The 14,929-nt window shown below is 57.0% G+C and overlaps 1 protein-coding gene across 6 annotated transcripts in view; it reads left to right on the top strand.

Annotated features, from left to right (window-relative positions):
* Positions 1-506: 506 nt before the first annotated feature.
* prrc2b (proline-rich coiled-coil 2B) overlaps positions 507-14,929 on the top strand; it is a 79,632-nt gene continuing 65,209 nt past the window's right edge. For 5 of the 6 annotated variants that reach the window (XM_038781694.1, XM_038781698.1, XM_038781697.1 and 2 more), the window contains exon 1: positions 507-700. The gene's annotated coding sequence lies outside the window, so the exon portion shown is untranslated. The remainder of the gene's footprint in view (positions 701-14,929) is intronic. The other variant, XM_038781695.1, reaches the window with a different exon arrangement.

Raw genomic sequence — 14,929 nt, 5'->3', positions numbered from 1 at the left:
CCGCCAGGTGGGGCTCCGGCGCTGTGGTTGCAGTTCCGCCTCCGGCCGCCAGATGGGGCGACGGCGCTGTGGGTGCACTCCCGCCTCCGGCCGCCAGGTGGGGCTCCGGCGCTGTGGCTGCAGTGCCGCCTCCGGCCGCCAGGTGGGGCGCCGGCGCTGTGGGTGCAGTTCCGCATCCGGCCGCCTGATGGGGCTCCGGCGCTGTGGGTGCACTTCCGCCTCCGGCCGCCAGATGGGACTCAGGCGCTGTGGTTGCAGTTCCGCCTCCGGCCGCCAGATGGGGCGACGGCGCTGTGGGTGCACTCCCGCCTCCGGCCGCCAGGTGGGGCTCCGGCGCTGTGGTTGCAGTTCCGCCTCCGGCCGTCAGGTGGGGCGCCGGCGCTGTGGGCGCAGTTCCGCCTCCGGCCGCCAGGTGTGGGGACGGCGCTGTGGGTGCACTCCCGCCTCCGACCGCCAGGTGGGGCTCCGGCGCTGTGGTTGCAGTTCCGCCTCCGGCCGCCAGGTGGGGCGCCGGCGCTGCGACTCAGTCCCTGCGCCCGGTTTGCGAGGCCGGAGTCGGTTTCAGTTCAATCCTTTCGTGTAGGCCTCGGATTCTCTTCCATCCGCCGCCATCGGCCACCGGATCGGCGCCGGTTGCTGCCAGCTGTGTGGATTGTGTCAGTTTAAGCCCCGGGAACGAGCCGAGGTCGGTATTTCTGAGGTAAAAATTATTTTCTTGGTTCAAATCCCGCGGCTTTCGGCCGCTTTGTTCCCGGCGGCGCCCGGCCGCCATTTTCCCCCCGACATCCCGGAGAGAAGAAACATCAGCAACAACCCCCCACCGCCCCCCCCCCCCCCACCGCCAACACCCCCACCAAACCCACCCCCTCCAAACCCCCATCCCTCAACCCCACCCCCCAAACCCCCCTTAACCCCCAACCGCACCCCCCCCCACCGCATCCCCCCTCACCGCATCCCCCTCACCCCCCCACCCCCCCTCACCCCCCCACCCCCCCTCACCGCATCCCCCTCACCCCCCCACCGCATCCCCCCCCCCACCCCCCCCCACCGCATCACACCCCCCCCCACCGCATCACCCCCACCCCCCCACCGCATCCCCCCCCCCACCGCATCCCCCCCCCCACCGCATCCCCCCCCCACCGCATCCCCCCATCCCCCCCCACATCCCCCCCCACCGCATCACCCCCCCACCGCATCCCACCCCCCGCATCCCCCCCCACCCCCCCCCCGCATCCCCCCCCACCCCCCCACCGCATCCCCCCCCACCCCCCCACCGCATCCACCCACCACCCCCCCACCGCATCCCCCCACCGCCCCCCACCGCATCCCCCCCACCCCCCCACCGCATCCCCCCCACCCGCATCCCCCTCACCCCCACCCCACAGCATCCCCCTCAGCCCCCCCCCACCGCAATCCCTCACCCCGCCCCACCGTCAATCCCCTCACCCGCCCCACCGCCATCCCCCTCACCCCCCCCCACCGCATCCCCCTCACCCCCCCACCGCATCCCCTCACCCCCCCACCGCATCCCCCTCACCCCCCCCACCGCATCCCCCTCACCCCCCCACCACCTGCATCCCCCTCACCCCCTCACCCACCTGCAAGCCCCTCACCCCCCCACCGCAAGCCCCTCACCCCCCACCCGCAAGCCCCATCACCCCCCCACCGCATCCCCCTCCCCCCCACCCGCATCCCCCTCACCCCCCCACCGCATCCCCCTCACCCCCCCCCGCATCCCCCTCACCCCCCCCCGCATCCCCCTCACCCCCCCACCGCATCCCCCTCACCCCCCACCGCATCCCCCTCACCCCCCCACCGCATCCCCCTCACCCCCCCCACCGCATCCCCCTCACCCCCCCCACCGCATCCCCCTCACCCCCCCCCGCATCCCCCTCACCCCCCCCTCACCCCCCCCCACCGCATCCCCCTCACCCCCCCCACCGCATCCCCCTCACCCCCCCCACCGCATCCCCCTCACCCCCCCACCCCGCATCCCCCCCCCCCCCCCCCCACCGCATCCCCCTCACCCCCCCCCACCGCATCCCCCTCAACCCCCCCACCGCATCCCCCTCACCCCCCCACCGCATCCCCCTCACCCCCCCCCACCGCATCCCCCTCACCCCCCCACCGCATCCCCCTCACCCCCCCCCCCCCCCGCATCCCCCTCACCCCCCCCACCGCATCCCCCTCACCCCCCCACCGCATCCCCCCCACTCCCCCACCGCATCCCCCCCCTCTCCCCACCCCCCCCACCGCATCCCCCCCTCTCCCCACCCCCCCACCGCATCCCCCTCCCCCCCACCGCCTCCCCCCCCACCCGCCTCCCCCCCACCGCATCCCCCCCCACCCCCCCCCACCGCATCCCCCCCCCCCCCCCCACCCGCATCCCCCCCCCCCCCCCACCGCATCCCCCCCCCCCCCCCACCGCATCCCCCCCACCCCCCCACCGCATCCCCCCCACCCCCCCCCACCGCATCCCCCCCACCGCATACCCCCCCACCGCATCCCCCCCACCGCATCCCCCCCACGCATCCCCCGCATCCCCCCACCCCCCCACCGCATCCCCCCCACCCCCCCCCCCACCGCATCCCCCCCACCCCCCCCCCCACCGCATCCCCCCCACCGCATCCCCCCACCCCCCAAACCCCCACCCCCCTAACCCCCACCCTCCTAACCCCCCACCGCATCCCCTTAAACCCCCCCACCGCACCCCCCCTCACCCCCCCACCGCCAACACCCCCACCAAACCCACCCCCCCTCACCCACCGCCAACATCCCCCCCACCGCCAACATCCCCCCCACCGCCAACATCCCCCCACCGCCAACATCCCCCCACCGCCAACATCCCCCCGCTGCATCCCACCACCCACCGCAAACCCCCACCCACCCCAACCCCCCACCCACCCCAACCCCCCACCCCACCCCAACCCCCCACCCCACCCCAACCCCCACCCCCCACCCCAACCCCCCACCCCACCCCAACCCCCCCCACCCCAACCCCCCAACCGCAACCCCCCACCGCAACCCCCTAACCCCCCACCGCAACTCCCTAATCCCCCCCACCCTAACCCACTCCACCGCAACCCCCTAATCCCCCCACCGTAACCCCCCCCCCACCGCAACCCCCTAACCCCCCCACCGCAACCCCCTAACCCGCCCCACCCGCAACCCCCATACCCCCCCCACCGCACCACCTAACCCCCACCGCAACCCCCTAACCCCCCACCGCAACCCCCTAACCCCCCACCAACCAACCCCACCCCACCGCAACCCCCTAACGCCCCCCAACCCACCCCCTAACCCCCCCCCCCCCCCCGCCGCAACCCCCTTAACCCCCCCCGCCGCACCCCCTTAACCCCCCCACCGCAACCCCCTTAACCCCCCCACCGCAACCCGCAAACCCCCACCCACCCCCCCAAACCCCCACCCACCAAACCCCCCCTCCCCCCCCACCGCCAAACCCCCCCACCGCCAACACTCCCACCAAACACACCCCCTCACCCACCGCCAACATACCCCCCCGCCGCATCCCCCACCCACCGCAACCCCCAACCCACCCACACTGAACCCCCCAACCCACCCACCGCAACCCCCCCACCGCAAACCCCTCACCCCCCACCGCAACCCCTCCCCACCCCCCCCCCAACCCCTCACCCCCCACCGCAACCCCTCACCCCCCACCGCAACCCCTCCCCCCCCCACCGCACCCCCCCCCCCCCCCACCGCCACCCCCCCACCGCAATCCCCCAACCCGCCCCATCGCAACCCGCCCCATCGCAACCCGCCCCATCGCAACCCCGTAACCACCACCACCGCAAACCCCTAACCCGCCGCACCGCAACCCGCCGCACCGCAACCCCCTAACCCCCCCCACCGCAACCCCCTAACCCCCCCCCCACTGCAACCCCCTAACCCCCCCCACCGCAACCCCTTAACCCCCCCCCACCGCAACCACCTAACCCCCCCCACCGCAACCCCCTAACCCCCCCACCGCAACCCCCTAACCCCCCCACTGCAACCCCCTAACCCCCCCCCACCGCAACCCCCTAACCCCCCCCCCACCGCAACCCCCTAACCCCCCACTGCAACACCCCTAACCTCACCCCACCGCAACCCCCTAACCCCCCCCACCGCAACCCCCTAACCCCCCCACCGCAACCCCTAACCCCCACCCACCGCACTCCCTAACCCCCCCCACCGCAACCCCCTAACCCCCCCCACCGCAACCCCCTAACCCCCCCACCGCAACCCCTAACCCCCCCACCGCAACCCCTAACCCCCCCACCAACCCCCTAAACCCCCCCACCGCAACCCCCTAAGCCCCCCCACCGCAACCCCCTAACCCCCCCCACCGCAAACCCCCACCCCCCCCCCCAAACCCCCACCCACTCCTCCAAACCCCCACCCACTCATCCAAACCCCCCACCCACCCCCCAAACACCCACCCACCAAACCCCCCTCACCCCCCCACCGCCAAACCCCCCCACCGCCCACGCAAACCCCCCCACCCCCCACGCAACCCCCCCCACCCCCCTACGCAACCCCCCCCACCCCCGCCTACGCAACCCCCCCACCCCGCCTACGCAACCCCCTCCACCTCCAACTCAACCCCCCCACCCCCCCAACGCATCCCCTCACCCCCCCAACTCCTCCCCCCACCGACAAACCCCCCACCACACCACACCGCAACCCCCACCACACCGCAACCCCCCACCCCCCCAAATCCCCACCCACCAAACCCCCCCCAACCCTCGCCCTCACCGCCAAACCCCCCCCACCGCCAAGCAACCCCCACCCACCCCCCAACCTTGCCCCCCCTCCCCACCCAACCGCAACCCCCCCCACCCCTCCCAACCGCAACCCCCCACCCCTCAAACCGCAACCGCCACCCCCAAAACCCCCCCTCCCTCCCCCCACCGCAACACCCACCCCCCCCCGCATCACCCCCCCCCGCAACACCCACTCCCCCCCCCCCCCGCAACACCCACTCCCCCCCCCCCCCCCCCCCGCAACACCCACTCCCCCCCCCCCCCCCCCCCCCCCCCCCCCCCCCCCCCAAAACACCTATTCCCTCTGCCGGACACTGGGCACCGTCCCTGTCCCCACCGCCGGACACTGGGCACCGTCCCTGTCCCCCCTGCCGGACACTGGGCACTGCCCCACTTGTGACTTTGGGTTTGGTTTCTTCCAAATTGTGAGCGCTGCTGCCTCCGGGTGCTGCCTGGCCCCCCTTCCTCTGCCGGGCACAGGGTGGTGCCCAGCCCCTCCCCTGGACACGGGGCAGTACCCAGCCCCCCCCCCCCCCACCCCTGGTCAGCAGGTGCAGCCCCCACTGGGCACTCTCCCTCCCTGCAGACTGAAAGCTGCCCGCCCTGGTTATCGGCCCATCGAGTCTGCACTGGCCCTTGGAAAGGGCACCCTACTTAAGCCCACACCTCCACCTAAACCAGTAACCCCACACAACCTTTTCTGGACACCAAGGGCAATTTAGCCAATTCACCTAACCTGCTCATCTTTGGACTGTAGGAGGAAACCCATGCAGACACGGGGAGAATGTGCAATCTCCACACAGACAGTCACCCGAGGCTGGAATGGGCCCTGTGATTGCTCAAACTGTGCTTTGTGTTGAGTTCCAACATTAAGAGCCTTTTGTGTCTGTCGCTATTTCCCAACTTTGAGCAGAATGGGAGGACGGAGAGTTATCCTGTAATTGTTGTTTGCAGCTGTTCAGCCTGATTGCTTTAGTTGCTGTTATGACTGGTTGGTGACTGGCTTTTACTTTGTGCAGTCCCCATCATCATGTTCCTCAGGCAGAGAAAATGTTATCAGTGCATCTGCTTTGGCTAATGGTGAGGGGGAGACTGCTGTATAAAACTCAGTGCAAATTTACTGATGATTTAAAACTTCAAATACTCTCTCAATCTCAAGCAGCCCACAGAATGAAATGAAAATCGCTTATTGTCACAAGTAGGCTTCAAATGAAGTTACTGTGAAAAGCCGTGAATGTGAATGTCACCACATTCCGGTGCCTGTTCGGGGAGGCTGGTACGGGAATTCAACCGTGCTGTTGGCCTGCCTTGGTCTGCTTTAAAAGCCAGCTCTTTAGCCCTGTGCTAAACCAGCCCCTCTGAGGGACAGCACGCTGACACTGTAGCACTCCCACAGTACTGATGCTGAGTTTTTTTTAAAATTTAGATTACCCAATTATTTTTTCCAATTAAGGGGCAATTTAGCGTGGCCAATCCACCTACTCTGCACATTTTTGGGTTGTGGGGGCGAAACCCACGCAGACACGGGGATAATGTGCAAACTCCACACGGACAGTGACCCAGAGCCGGGATCGAACCTGGGACCTCAGCGCCGTGAGGCGGTTGTGCTAACCACTAGGCCACCGTGCTGTGCTGCCCGTACTGATGCTGAGTTGCTTGATATTGGAGTTTAATCCCAGAGGAAGCACTTTGCCACTGTCCATTGCTCTCATGCTCGCATTAAACTACTCTGTATTGCAAATGAATGTCTGCAGCTCCCCCAAAGATAGGGCAGGCTTGGAGTGTGGACACAGGCTGCAGAGGGAGTAGGGGGCAGTGAGTGATAGTGTGGAGGAAACTCTTCCTCGCCCTGCTCTTACGGGCTGTGCTGTTGAGTGAGGTGTACACTGCTTGGTATCTGTGCGCCCAGGATCCTGTGACTGCACTGACTCAGTGTTGACATATTGGGGGCTGGAATAGATCAGCAAGGAAACAGGTCTTGACAAAAGTCTTCATTTTCAGCAACTTGCTTTAAACAGGTGAGTTTTTAAGATCTGGGAGGAAATGATCCCAAGAGCAAAAAGGACACCATTTTGTTGTCACGGAGACGGGCTGTTCTGTGCCACGTGGTGTGTCTGATGCCCAGCTCACTCTTCAGCTGAGGGATTGCAGTGAGGTTCTGACTGCCCCTTCTAGAATCATACAGCGGGGCAAAAGGCCATTCAATTCACCGTGCCCCCAGCTAGCTCTTTGGATGAGCTACACACCCCTGCACGCTTTTCCTTTTCAATTATTTATCCAATTCCCTTTTGAAAGTTACTACTGAATCTGCTTCTGTCGCCCTTTCAGGAATATAGAACATACAATGCAGAAGGAGGCCATTCGGCCCATCGGGTCTGCACCGATCCACTTAAGCCTTCACTTCCATCCTATCCCAATAACCCTTCTTAACCTTTTTTTTTGGTCACTAAGGGGCAATTTATCATGGCCAATTCACCTAACCTGCACGTCTTTGGACTGTGGGAGGAAACCCACGCAGACACGGGGGAGAACGTGCAGACTCTGCACAGACAGTGACCTGGCAGGGAATCGAACCTGGGACCCTGGCGCTGTGAAGCCACAGTGCTATCCACTGTGCTACCATGCTGCCCTCCTCCTGGGCAGGGTATCTTGCTCTAGTCTTCCTGTACCGTCTTCAACCTCTCCAGGGCCTTGAGCTCCTTCCCGTAGTGCTGGACCAGAATTAGATGCTCAAACTGAGGCCGAACCAGTTGTTAACCATGATTCGTATTCTCCACAATGAGATTTTCAATTTTTATTATAATCAAATATAGCTATATTTTCCTTTCTTGTCTTTCTTACTCTCAGCTGTCAAACCTAATGATGCTAATCTGTTTTATAGAAACAGGAGGAGACCATATAGCCCCTCAATTTTACATCAAACAAATAGATCATGGTTGCTCTGTATCTCTCTGTCGTGACTCCACATCCCTCCATCCCCAATACAAGTTCATTGACTTCAGCTTTAAAATTTTCTTTCTTTTAAATATTTTTATTCAAACAAAATGTTTCATTATAACCCCAATGCAACACAACACGGTTTTATACCAAAACTACCGCCCCAACCCCCATATTCCCCCCCCCCCCCAACACACACACACAAAGAAGACCCTAATAGACCAATTGCCCCCCTCTCCTCCCCCCAACAGCTGACGGTAGCCAGCTCTCTTAAAATGGCAATGATTGGCTGCCAACTTGAGTAAAGCCCATCCACCGACCCCCTCATCGCATACTTGATCATAGAATTTACAGTGCAGAAGGAGGCCATTCAGCCCATCGAGTCTGCACCGTCCCATGGAATGATTACCCTATCTAAGCCCACATCTCTACCCTATCCCAATCTTACCTTTTTGGACAATAAGGGCAATGTAGCATGGCCAATCCATTTAACCTGCACATCTTTGGACTGTGGGAGGAAACCGGAGCACCCGGAGGAAACCCATGCACACACGGGGGAGAACGTGCAGACTCTGCACAGACAGTGACCCAAACTGGGAATCGAACCTGGGATCCTTGAGCAACTGTGCTCCCGAGCCACTCAAGGTACAGAACTTTCATCAGGCCCCCTAACCAGGCTGAAGCCTGAGGTGGCACCGGTGACCTTCACGTAAGCAAGACTCACCTCCTGGCTATTAGCGAGGCGAAGGCCAATACACCCACCTTCATCACCATCTGCAGCACTGGGGAGTTCGACGTTCCAAAAATGGCCACCAGCGGGCACGGCTCCAGCTTAACGCCCAGACATCTGACATTGTTTCAAAAAACAGACCCAAAAATTAATAAGCTTGGAGCAGTACCAGAACATGTGCGTGTGGTTTGCCAACCCCTTAGTTCTCCACCTCCGAAAAGAACCCACTCATGTGCACGCTGGTCAGACGCACCTCGTGCACTTCCTTGGACTGTATCAGATTTAATCTTGCATGCGGGGAGGTGATAAGGAGCCAGAACCCCTGAGCACCTCTGTTACCATCCCCACATTGGATGATATGGGTCCATGGTGTATAACAGCAAATCATCCGCATATAAGGACACCCTATTTTCCCTCCCTCCACGCTCTCTCCCCTCAACCTCGTAGACGACCGGAGTGTAATGGCTAGCGGCTTGATCGCCAAGGCAGACAACAACGAAGGTAGTGGTTGTTTAGTTGAACGTAGCCCGAGCTCAGGGCATTAGTACAGACATTTGCAGTGGGGGCTCTGTACAAAAGCTCAATCTAAGATATAAATTTTGGGGCAGCATGGTGGCGCAGTGGTTAGCACTGCTGCCTCACGGCGCCGAGGTCCCAGCTTCGGTCCTGGCTGTGGGTCACTGTCCGTCTGGAGTTTGCACTTTCTCCCCGTGTTTGCGTGGGTCTCACCCCCCACAACCCAAAGACGTGCAGGGTAGGTGGATTGGCCACGCTAAATTGCCCCTTAATTGGAAAAAATGAATTGGGTACTCTAAATTTATATTTTTAAAAAGATATAAATTTTGACCCAAAGCCAAGCCGCCCCTGAATCTCAGAGATACCCACATTTCACTCTTTTTCAGCATCCATCGAATAATCACCTCTGGCCTGGTCACTGAGGAGGGCGACAACACCACATTCAACAATCTCCTAATATTGGCCGACAATCACCACCGCTTCACAAATCCTGTCTGCTCCTCCGAAATCACCCCCGCAGGCAGGGCTCCAAGCCAGTTGGCAGCAACTTAGTGTCAGCATTTAGCAGAGTAATGGGTTGGTATGACCCACACTCTGTGGGATCCTTGTCCTATTTCAGAATCAAAGAAATCGATGCCTGTGATCACCCCAATCAAGCCAGTTCAAAAGCAAAGGAACTGCCAGAGCCCCCCAATCCCCCCGGACACCAGACAAACAATCCACCAAGAACCAAAAGAAACCCCCCAAACAAACCCAAAACAAAAACCCTAAGTTCGCTACCTTGATGAACAAAGGAAATCCACCCCCCATCGGTGACCAGCTGCAGCCATCTCCCCCTCCCGTTTACTTGCTATACTGCTAGTAAAAGTCAGTATTTCAAACATTGAAGCAACAAGCAGCCCCCTACCCAACTTGAACACCAAACATTATAGGAAGAAAAGAAAAAAAGAGAACCATGCCCAAATCCCCTCCCTCAAACATCTCCAACAATACAATAAACAACCCTCAATTACGCCCAGATACAACTCCACCAGCAGATCCCATAGCAACATTGCTCCTTCCCCCACTTTACAACAATCCTGCACAAACATACAGGTACAGAAGAACTTGACAACGAACAAACAGCAAAGACCCATAGACCTCCAGCACTTTAGTGTCGTGGTTTCCCCCCCGTACAGCGCAACCTTGGCCTTATTAAATGCCGCACATCTTCTTGCCAGCTCTGCCCCAGCGTCCTGGTATATCCTGATTACATGGCCCTCCCATCTACACTCTTAGTGGCCCTTCGCCCATCTCAGGGCACGCTCCTTGTCCAGGTATCTATGGAACCTGACTATGATCACCCGTAGTGGCTCCCCCGATCTGGGCTTCAGCCTCAGCGACTGATTGACCTGGTCCAACTCAGGAGAGGTCAGCAAGGTCCCCTCCCCCACCAACTTTTCCAACACCTTGGAGACGCAATCCGTGGAGTTTGTACCTTCCAAGCCCTTCAGCTGCCCAAGAATTCTTACATTTTGTCATCTGGAACGATTCGCCTTAACGCTCTCCGCGAACTATGCCATTTCTGCCTTCAGAGAGACATCTGATCGCTATGGGCAGCGAGCACCTCCTCCGCCTTCTGGATTGTTGCTCCCTGTACCTCTATGTCCAAGGATGCCCGAATAGGTGCCATGGCAATCACCAGATCCACTGATCGCTTGTCGCTGCTTCTTCTCCCTTCAATCCTTTTCTCCCATGAGAACAACTCCAGCTTCTCCAACCGAACCTTGTAACTAAAATCCCTGGAATCATAAATCTCCTCTGCACCCTCTCAAACCCCTCAGAACTGGAGAAACACTAACCAGAGCTTTAAAAAGATTCAGCATAACTTCATTGCTTATGTACTCTGGTCATGAAGCCCAAGATCCCCAAATACTTTGCTAATCACTCTCTCAATCGTTCCTACCACCTTCAATCGTTCCTGCCACCATCAAACATCCATGTACATATACTCCCGTGTCCATCTGTCCTTGCACACTCTTTAGAACTGTGCCATTTAGTCCTTCGCCTCACTTCTCTACATTAAACTCCATCTACCGCTTGTCTGTCCATACTATCCACTATCTCTGTCCTGCTGCAGCTGATTAGTATTATCTTCACTGTTTGTCGCTCCTTCAAGTTTTAAATCATCAGCAAATTTTGAAATGTTACTCTATATTTCAATATTTATATAATCCAAAAAAGCAGTGGCCCCAGCATCGCCCCTTGGGGAGCAGCACTGACTACCATCGTCCAATCTGGAAAACAACCTTTTCCTATGACTCGCTGTTTTCTGTCCTAAAGCCAATTTTTAAAATCCCAGCTGACATTGACCCTCCTATTCCACGAGCTTGGATTCTGTTAACCAGACTATTATGTGGTAAACAATATCATTAGTGATGTGCTGATTTACTCTGTTGAATATTGACTCCGCTGGGCGGGTGAGGTTGTGGGTCTCAGACAGGATTTCAGCCTCTCAGCTCGGAAAACAGATTGAACCAATCATTTCATGGCTGTTGTGGGACTTAGCAGTGGCAGTGAATTTTCACACAGCAATCTCCACCATAGTGACTGCACCTGAAGATTAATTCAGTGGCTTTGAGGGGCTTTGGGATATTCTGACAGATGCTGTGTGAAAGGGAAACTGCTTATTCTATTCTTCCTCTCTGTCTGTCTGTCTCTCTTTTCTCTCTCTCTCTCTCTCCTCCTCTCTCTCTCTCTCTCTCTCTCTCTCTCTCTCTCTCTCTCTCTCCCAATTTCAACATATTTGACACCCTGCTGTGTGAGCACGGGTGAGGACAGATTCACACACCCTGAAATTCTCCTGCTCCCTGTAAGGGCAAAGTGTCCCAGGTTAATCTCTGGAGCCATACGCTGCAGTTGTCAGCATCAGAGATGGGAAACAATGGAATAGGCCATTCAGCCCCTCGAGCCTGTCAGTGAGATTACGGCTGATCTGTGGCCTAACTCCAGATACCTGCCTTTGGCCCATACTCCTTAGTACCTTTGCTTACTGAAATGTATCTATCTCAGAAGAGAGACAGAACTCTCCATTACATAGACCTTCAGATTTCATTGTAAATCTTTCAGAGACAGGGATTTCTGTCACTTGCCTACTTAGTGTTGTTCTCTTTGCCATGATGAATTTTTCTTGCGTCCCTTTGTCCTCACCATCTTTGTGAGGCTGCAGTCCAGGGTGACTGAGGTATTTGGGATATAGCTGGTTTGCTGCAAAAGCAGACCCTGGAGTTCATTGTCTCTTTGTGATTCTCATCTTTTTTTGGAATGCGTGCATCAACACTTTGAAGGATATTAATCCTGGTGCTGTACAGAAGCTGTCTTGTCTAGTAACTTGCAGAATGTAGCTTATGCGTGGTTACTTTTAAACCGTTGCAACCTGAATTTAGGAAATTGGTTAATATATTTTTAAAGAGGCAGCTAGCAACTGCAGTCAGCATTCAACAGAAGCAGCTTACATAGAAATCTATCTTCCCTCTCGTATCCCACCCCCTCCTAATGGTTCCTGATGCTGCCTTGAGCAAGCATGGTTCTGATCCAGCCCCTCGTGAAGGCCACAGCAATATGACACTGTCCTTGATGCTGTGGCTATAAACAGTTTGCTGCTTCTCCAGGCCACTTGATGAATACCAGAGATGAATACCCGTGCCGGGATCTGAACTATCTGAGGCAATGTTGCACTGCCTTAAGACACCATCTAACTGAGATACTAAACCCAGGTCTCATCAATTGGTTTTGATGGATATCAGAGACCCAAAGATCCCGGTCCTGGTCAATGTTCCTCCCTCACTCAGTTGACCAGATAATTGTCTCGGTTGCTATTTGGGGAATCTGGCTTTGCGCAGAATAGTTGCCATATTTGTCTGCACAGGAACAATTGCAATACTTCAAACAGAATTTGTTTTCGGTCAATACCCGGACAGGTGCAGGAGTGTGGTGACGAGGGGATTTTCACAGTAACTTCATTGCACTGTCAATGTAAGCCTACTTGTGACACTAATAAAGATTATTATTAAAATGTGGTTACATTTCTGTAAAATGGGAAATCAGCAGCAGTTTATTAGTTTGCTTACGGAAGTGAATAATTTAACATCTTTAAGTAGCTGAAAACTCAGGAACAGAGTTTGAGATGAATGTTAGCCAGGGTTAGTGAGGGTTATGGAGCCAGGGCAGGTCGTTGCAGCTGAGATACAGATTAGCCATGACCCAATTGGAAGTGGTTGGGAGAAGTTGTTGGCCAAACAATCCACCCCCCATTACCTTCACCTGCCCATCTCACTATAAACTTCAATCCTTCCTTCATAAGTTCATCCAACTGAACTTCTTCATATGGGTAAAAATGTTCCACCTGACTCCTTCCATTTCCTATGTGCTGTGAGGTTTGAACCCTTCTCTGTACAGTGAGTAATTTTATCAGTAATCACAATTGTAAACCTCAAATTCACCATCCATGTTGACAAAATTCATCATCGCCCCCAGCGTACCAGCTCAGCCTTTGACCAATTGAAGAATAGCAGATTTGAAGACCAGGATCTCAAACCAGAGACTAAGGTCATGGTTTACCCAGGCAGCAGTGACCCTGGCACTCCTATATACTTTGGAGACTTGGACAACCTACAGTAGGCACCTCAAAATACTGGAGAAGTGCCATCAATGGTGCTGTCGCAAGATCTTCCAAACCCAGAGGAAAGAAAGGTGACCCAACAGCAGCATCCTCTCCCACGTCAACGTACCAAATATGGAGCGGGAAGCACTCGAAACCAGCTTCGCTGGCGCGTGACACCAAACCCTGAAGCAGCTGCTCTAGTGGAACTCTGACATCCAGAGGGACGGTGGAAATGCTCAAGGGATGTTCTCAAAGCTTCCCTGACCCATGGGAATCCCAAGCTTGTGAGTGACCAAAATAGAGAAGGTTCATTCGAGAAGGTACCAAAACATCGTGGGACTTTGTTGGGAGTATGCAGAGGTGCAGTCGAGGTGTGGGAGAGAGCGCTCAAACCTCCAAAAAACGTATCTGCCTGGCACTTCCGGCACCACCTGCCCCACATATGACCAGAGTCTGCTGATCACACATTGAGCGTATCAGCTGTCTCAGAAACCATCGAATCGGTGTGGAAAAAGTCATCCTCGATCCTGAGGGACTGGCTAAGATGAAGAAACCTTAAGTTGGTTACTTGAGTTTCCTTCATAAAGAGACAAACCCAACTTCGTTCATTGAGAATCATAATTTGACCTTTGCTTAGGGCAATAATGTCACCTCTTGGATTGGATGCCCAGAGCTGCAGCAGCCCTGACGTTTAACCTGAAAGGTTTTCTGTCTGCTCGCCCTGGTCTTTGGATCATGTTTTTTGGATCATATTCGTCCTTCTGAGGGGCTGCCTCAACCGTGGTCCTGTGCATTATTTTTAATTGTGGTTCACGTTCTGTCAAATCCACCTTGATCTGGTCTTTATAAACAATTTTCCAATAACCTTATTAATCCTGGTGTTAAGAATGGTGACTCCTGTTTGCAAAGATCTATGTTAAGTGTGAGGCAGCTGAATCCAGCTGCAAGAGAATCTAATTGTGTCTTTGGACCTGGGTCCTAACTCGTGCAGAACCCTGGACTGATGAGTATGGAACTTAAATGCTTGATGGGAAACTAGTAAAAGCCATAATCGCTCCTTTAATAATGTCTGAGTAAATCACTATTGGCCCCATATTCACAGATACATAATCTTTCTTACTGTGAATGTGTTCAGGTGGTTTTGTGTTGTGTCTGGAGATGATGCAGCCTGTTGGCAATGAATGGTTACCATATCCCGAAGATTCTTGTAATCTGCTTACTGATTTGCTTTCGAACAGATGTGCAGGGTAGGTGGATTGGCCATGCCAAATGGTCTCAATGTCCAACGGTTAGGTGGGGTTACAGAATAGGGTAGGGGAGTGAGCCTAGGGCTTA

This window comes from Scyliorhinus canicula, chromosome 21 (assembly GCF_902713615.1).
Source record: "Scyliorhinus canicula chromosome 21, sScyCan1.1, whole genome shotgun sequence".
Lineage (NCBI taxonomy): Eukaryota > Metazoa > Chordata > Chondrichthyes > Carcharhiniformes > Scyliorhinidae > Scyliorhinus > Scyliorhinus canicula.
Note: the sequence above shows the minus strand (reverse complement) of the source record. Positions and strands in the feature narration are given on the sequence as shown.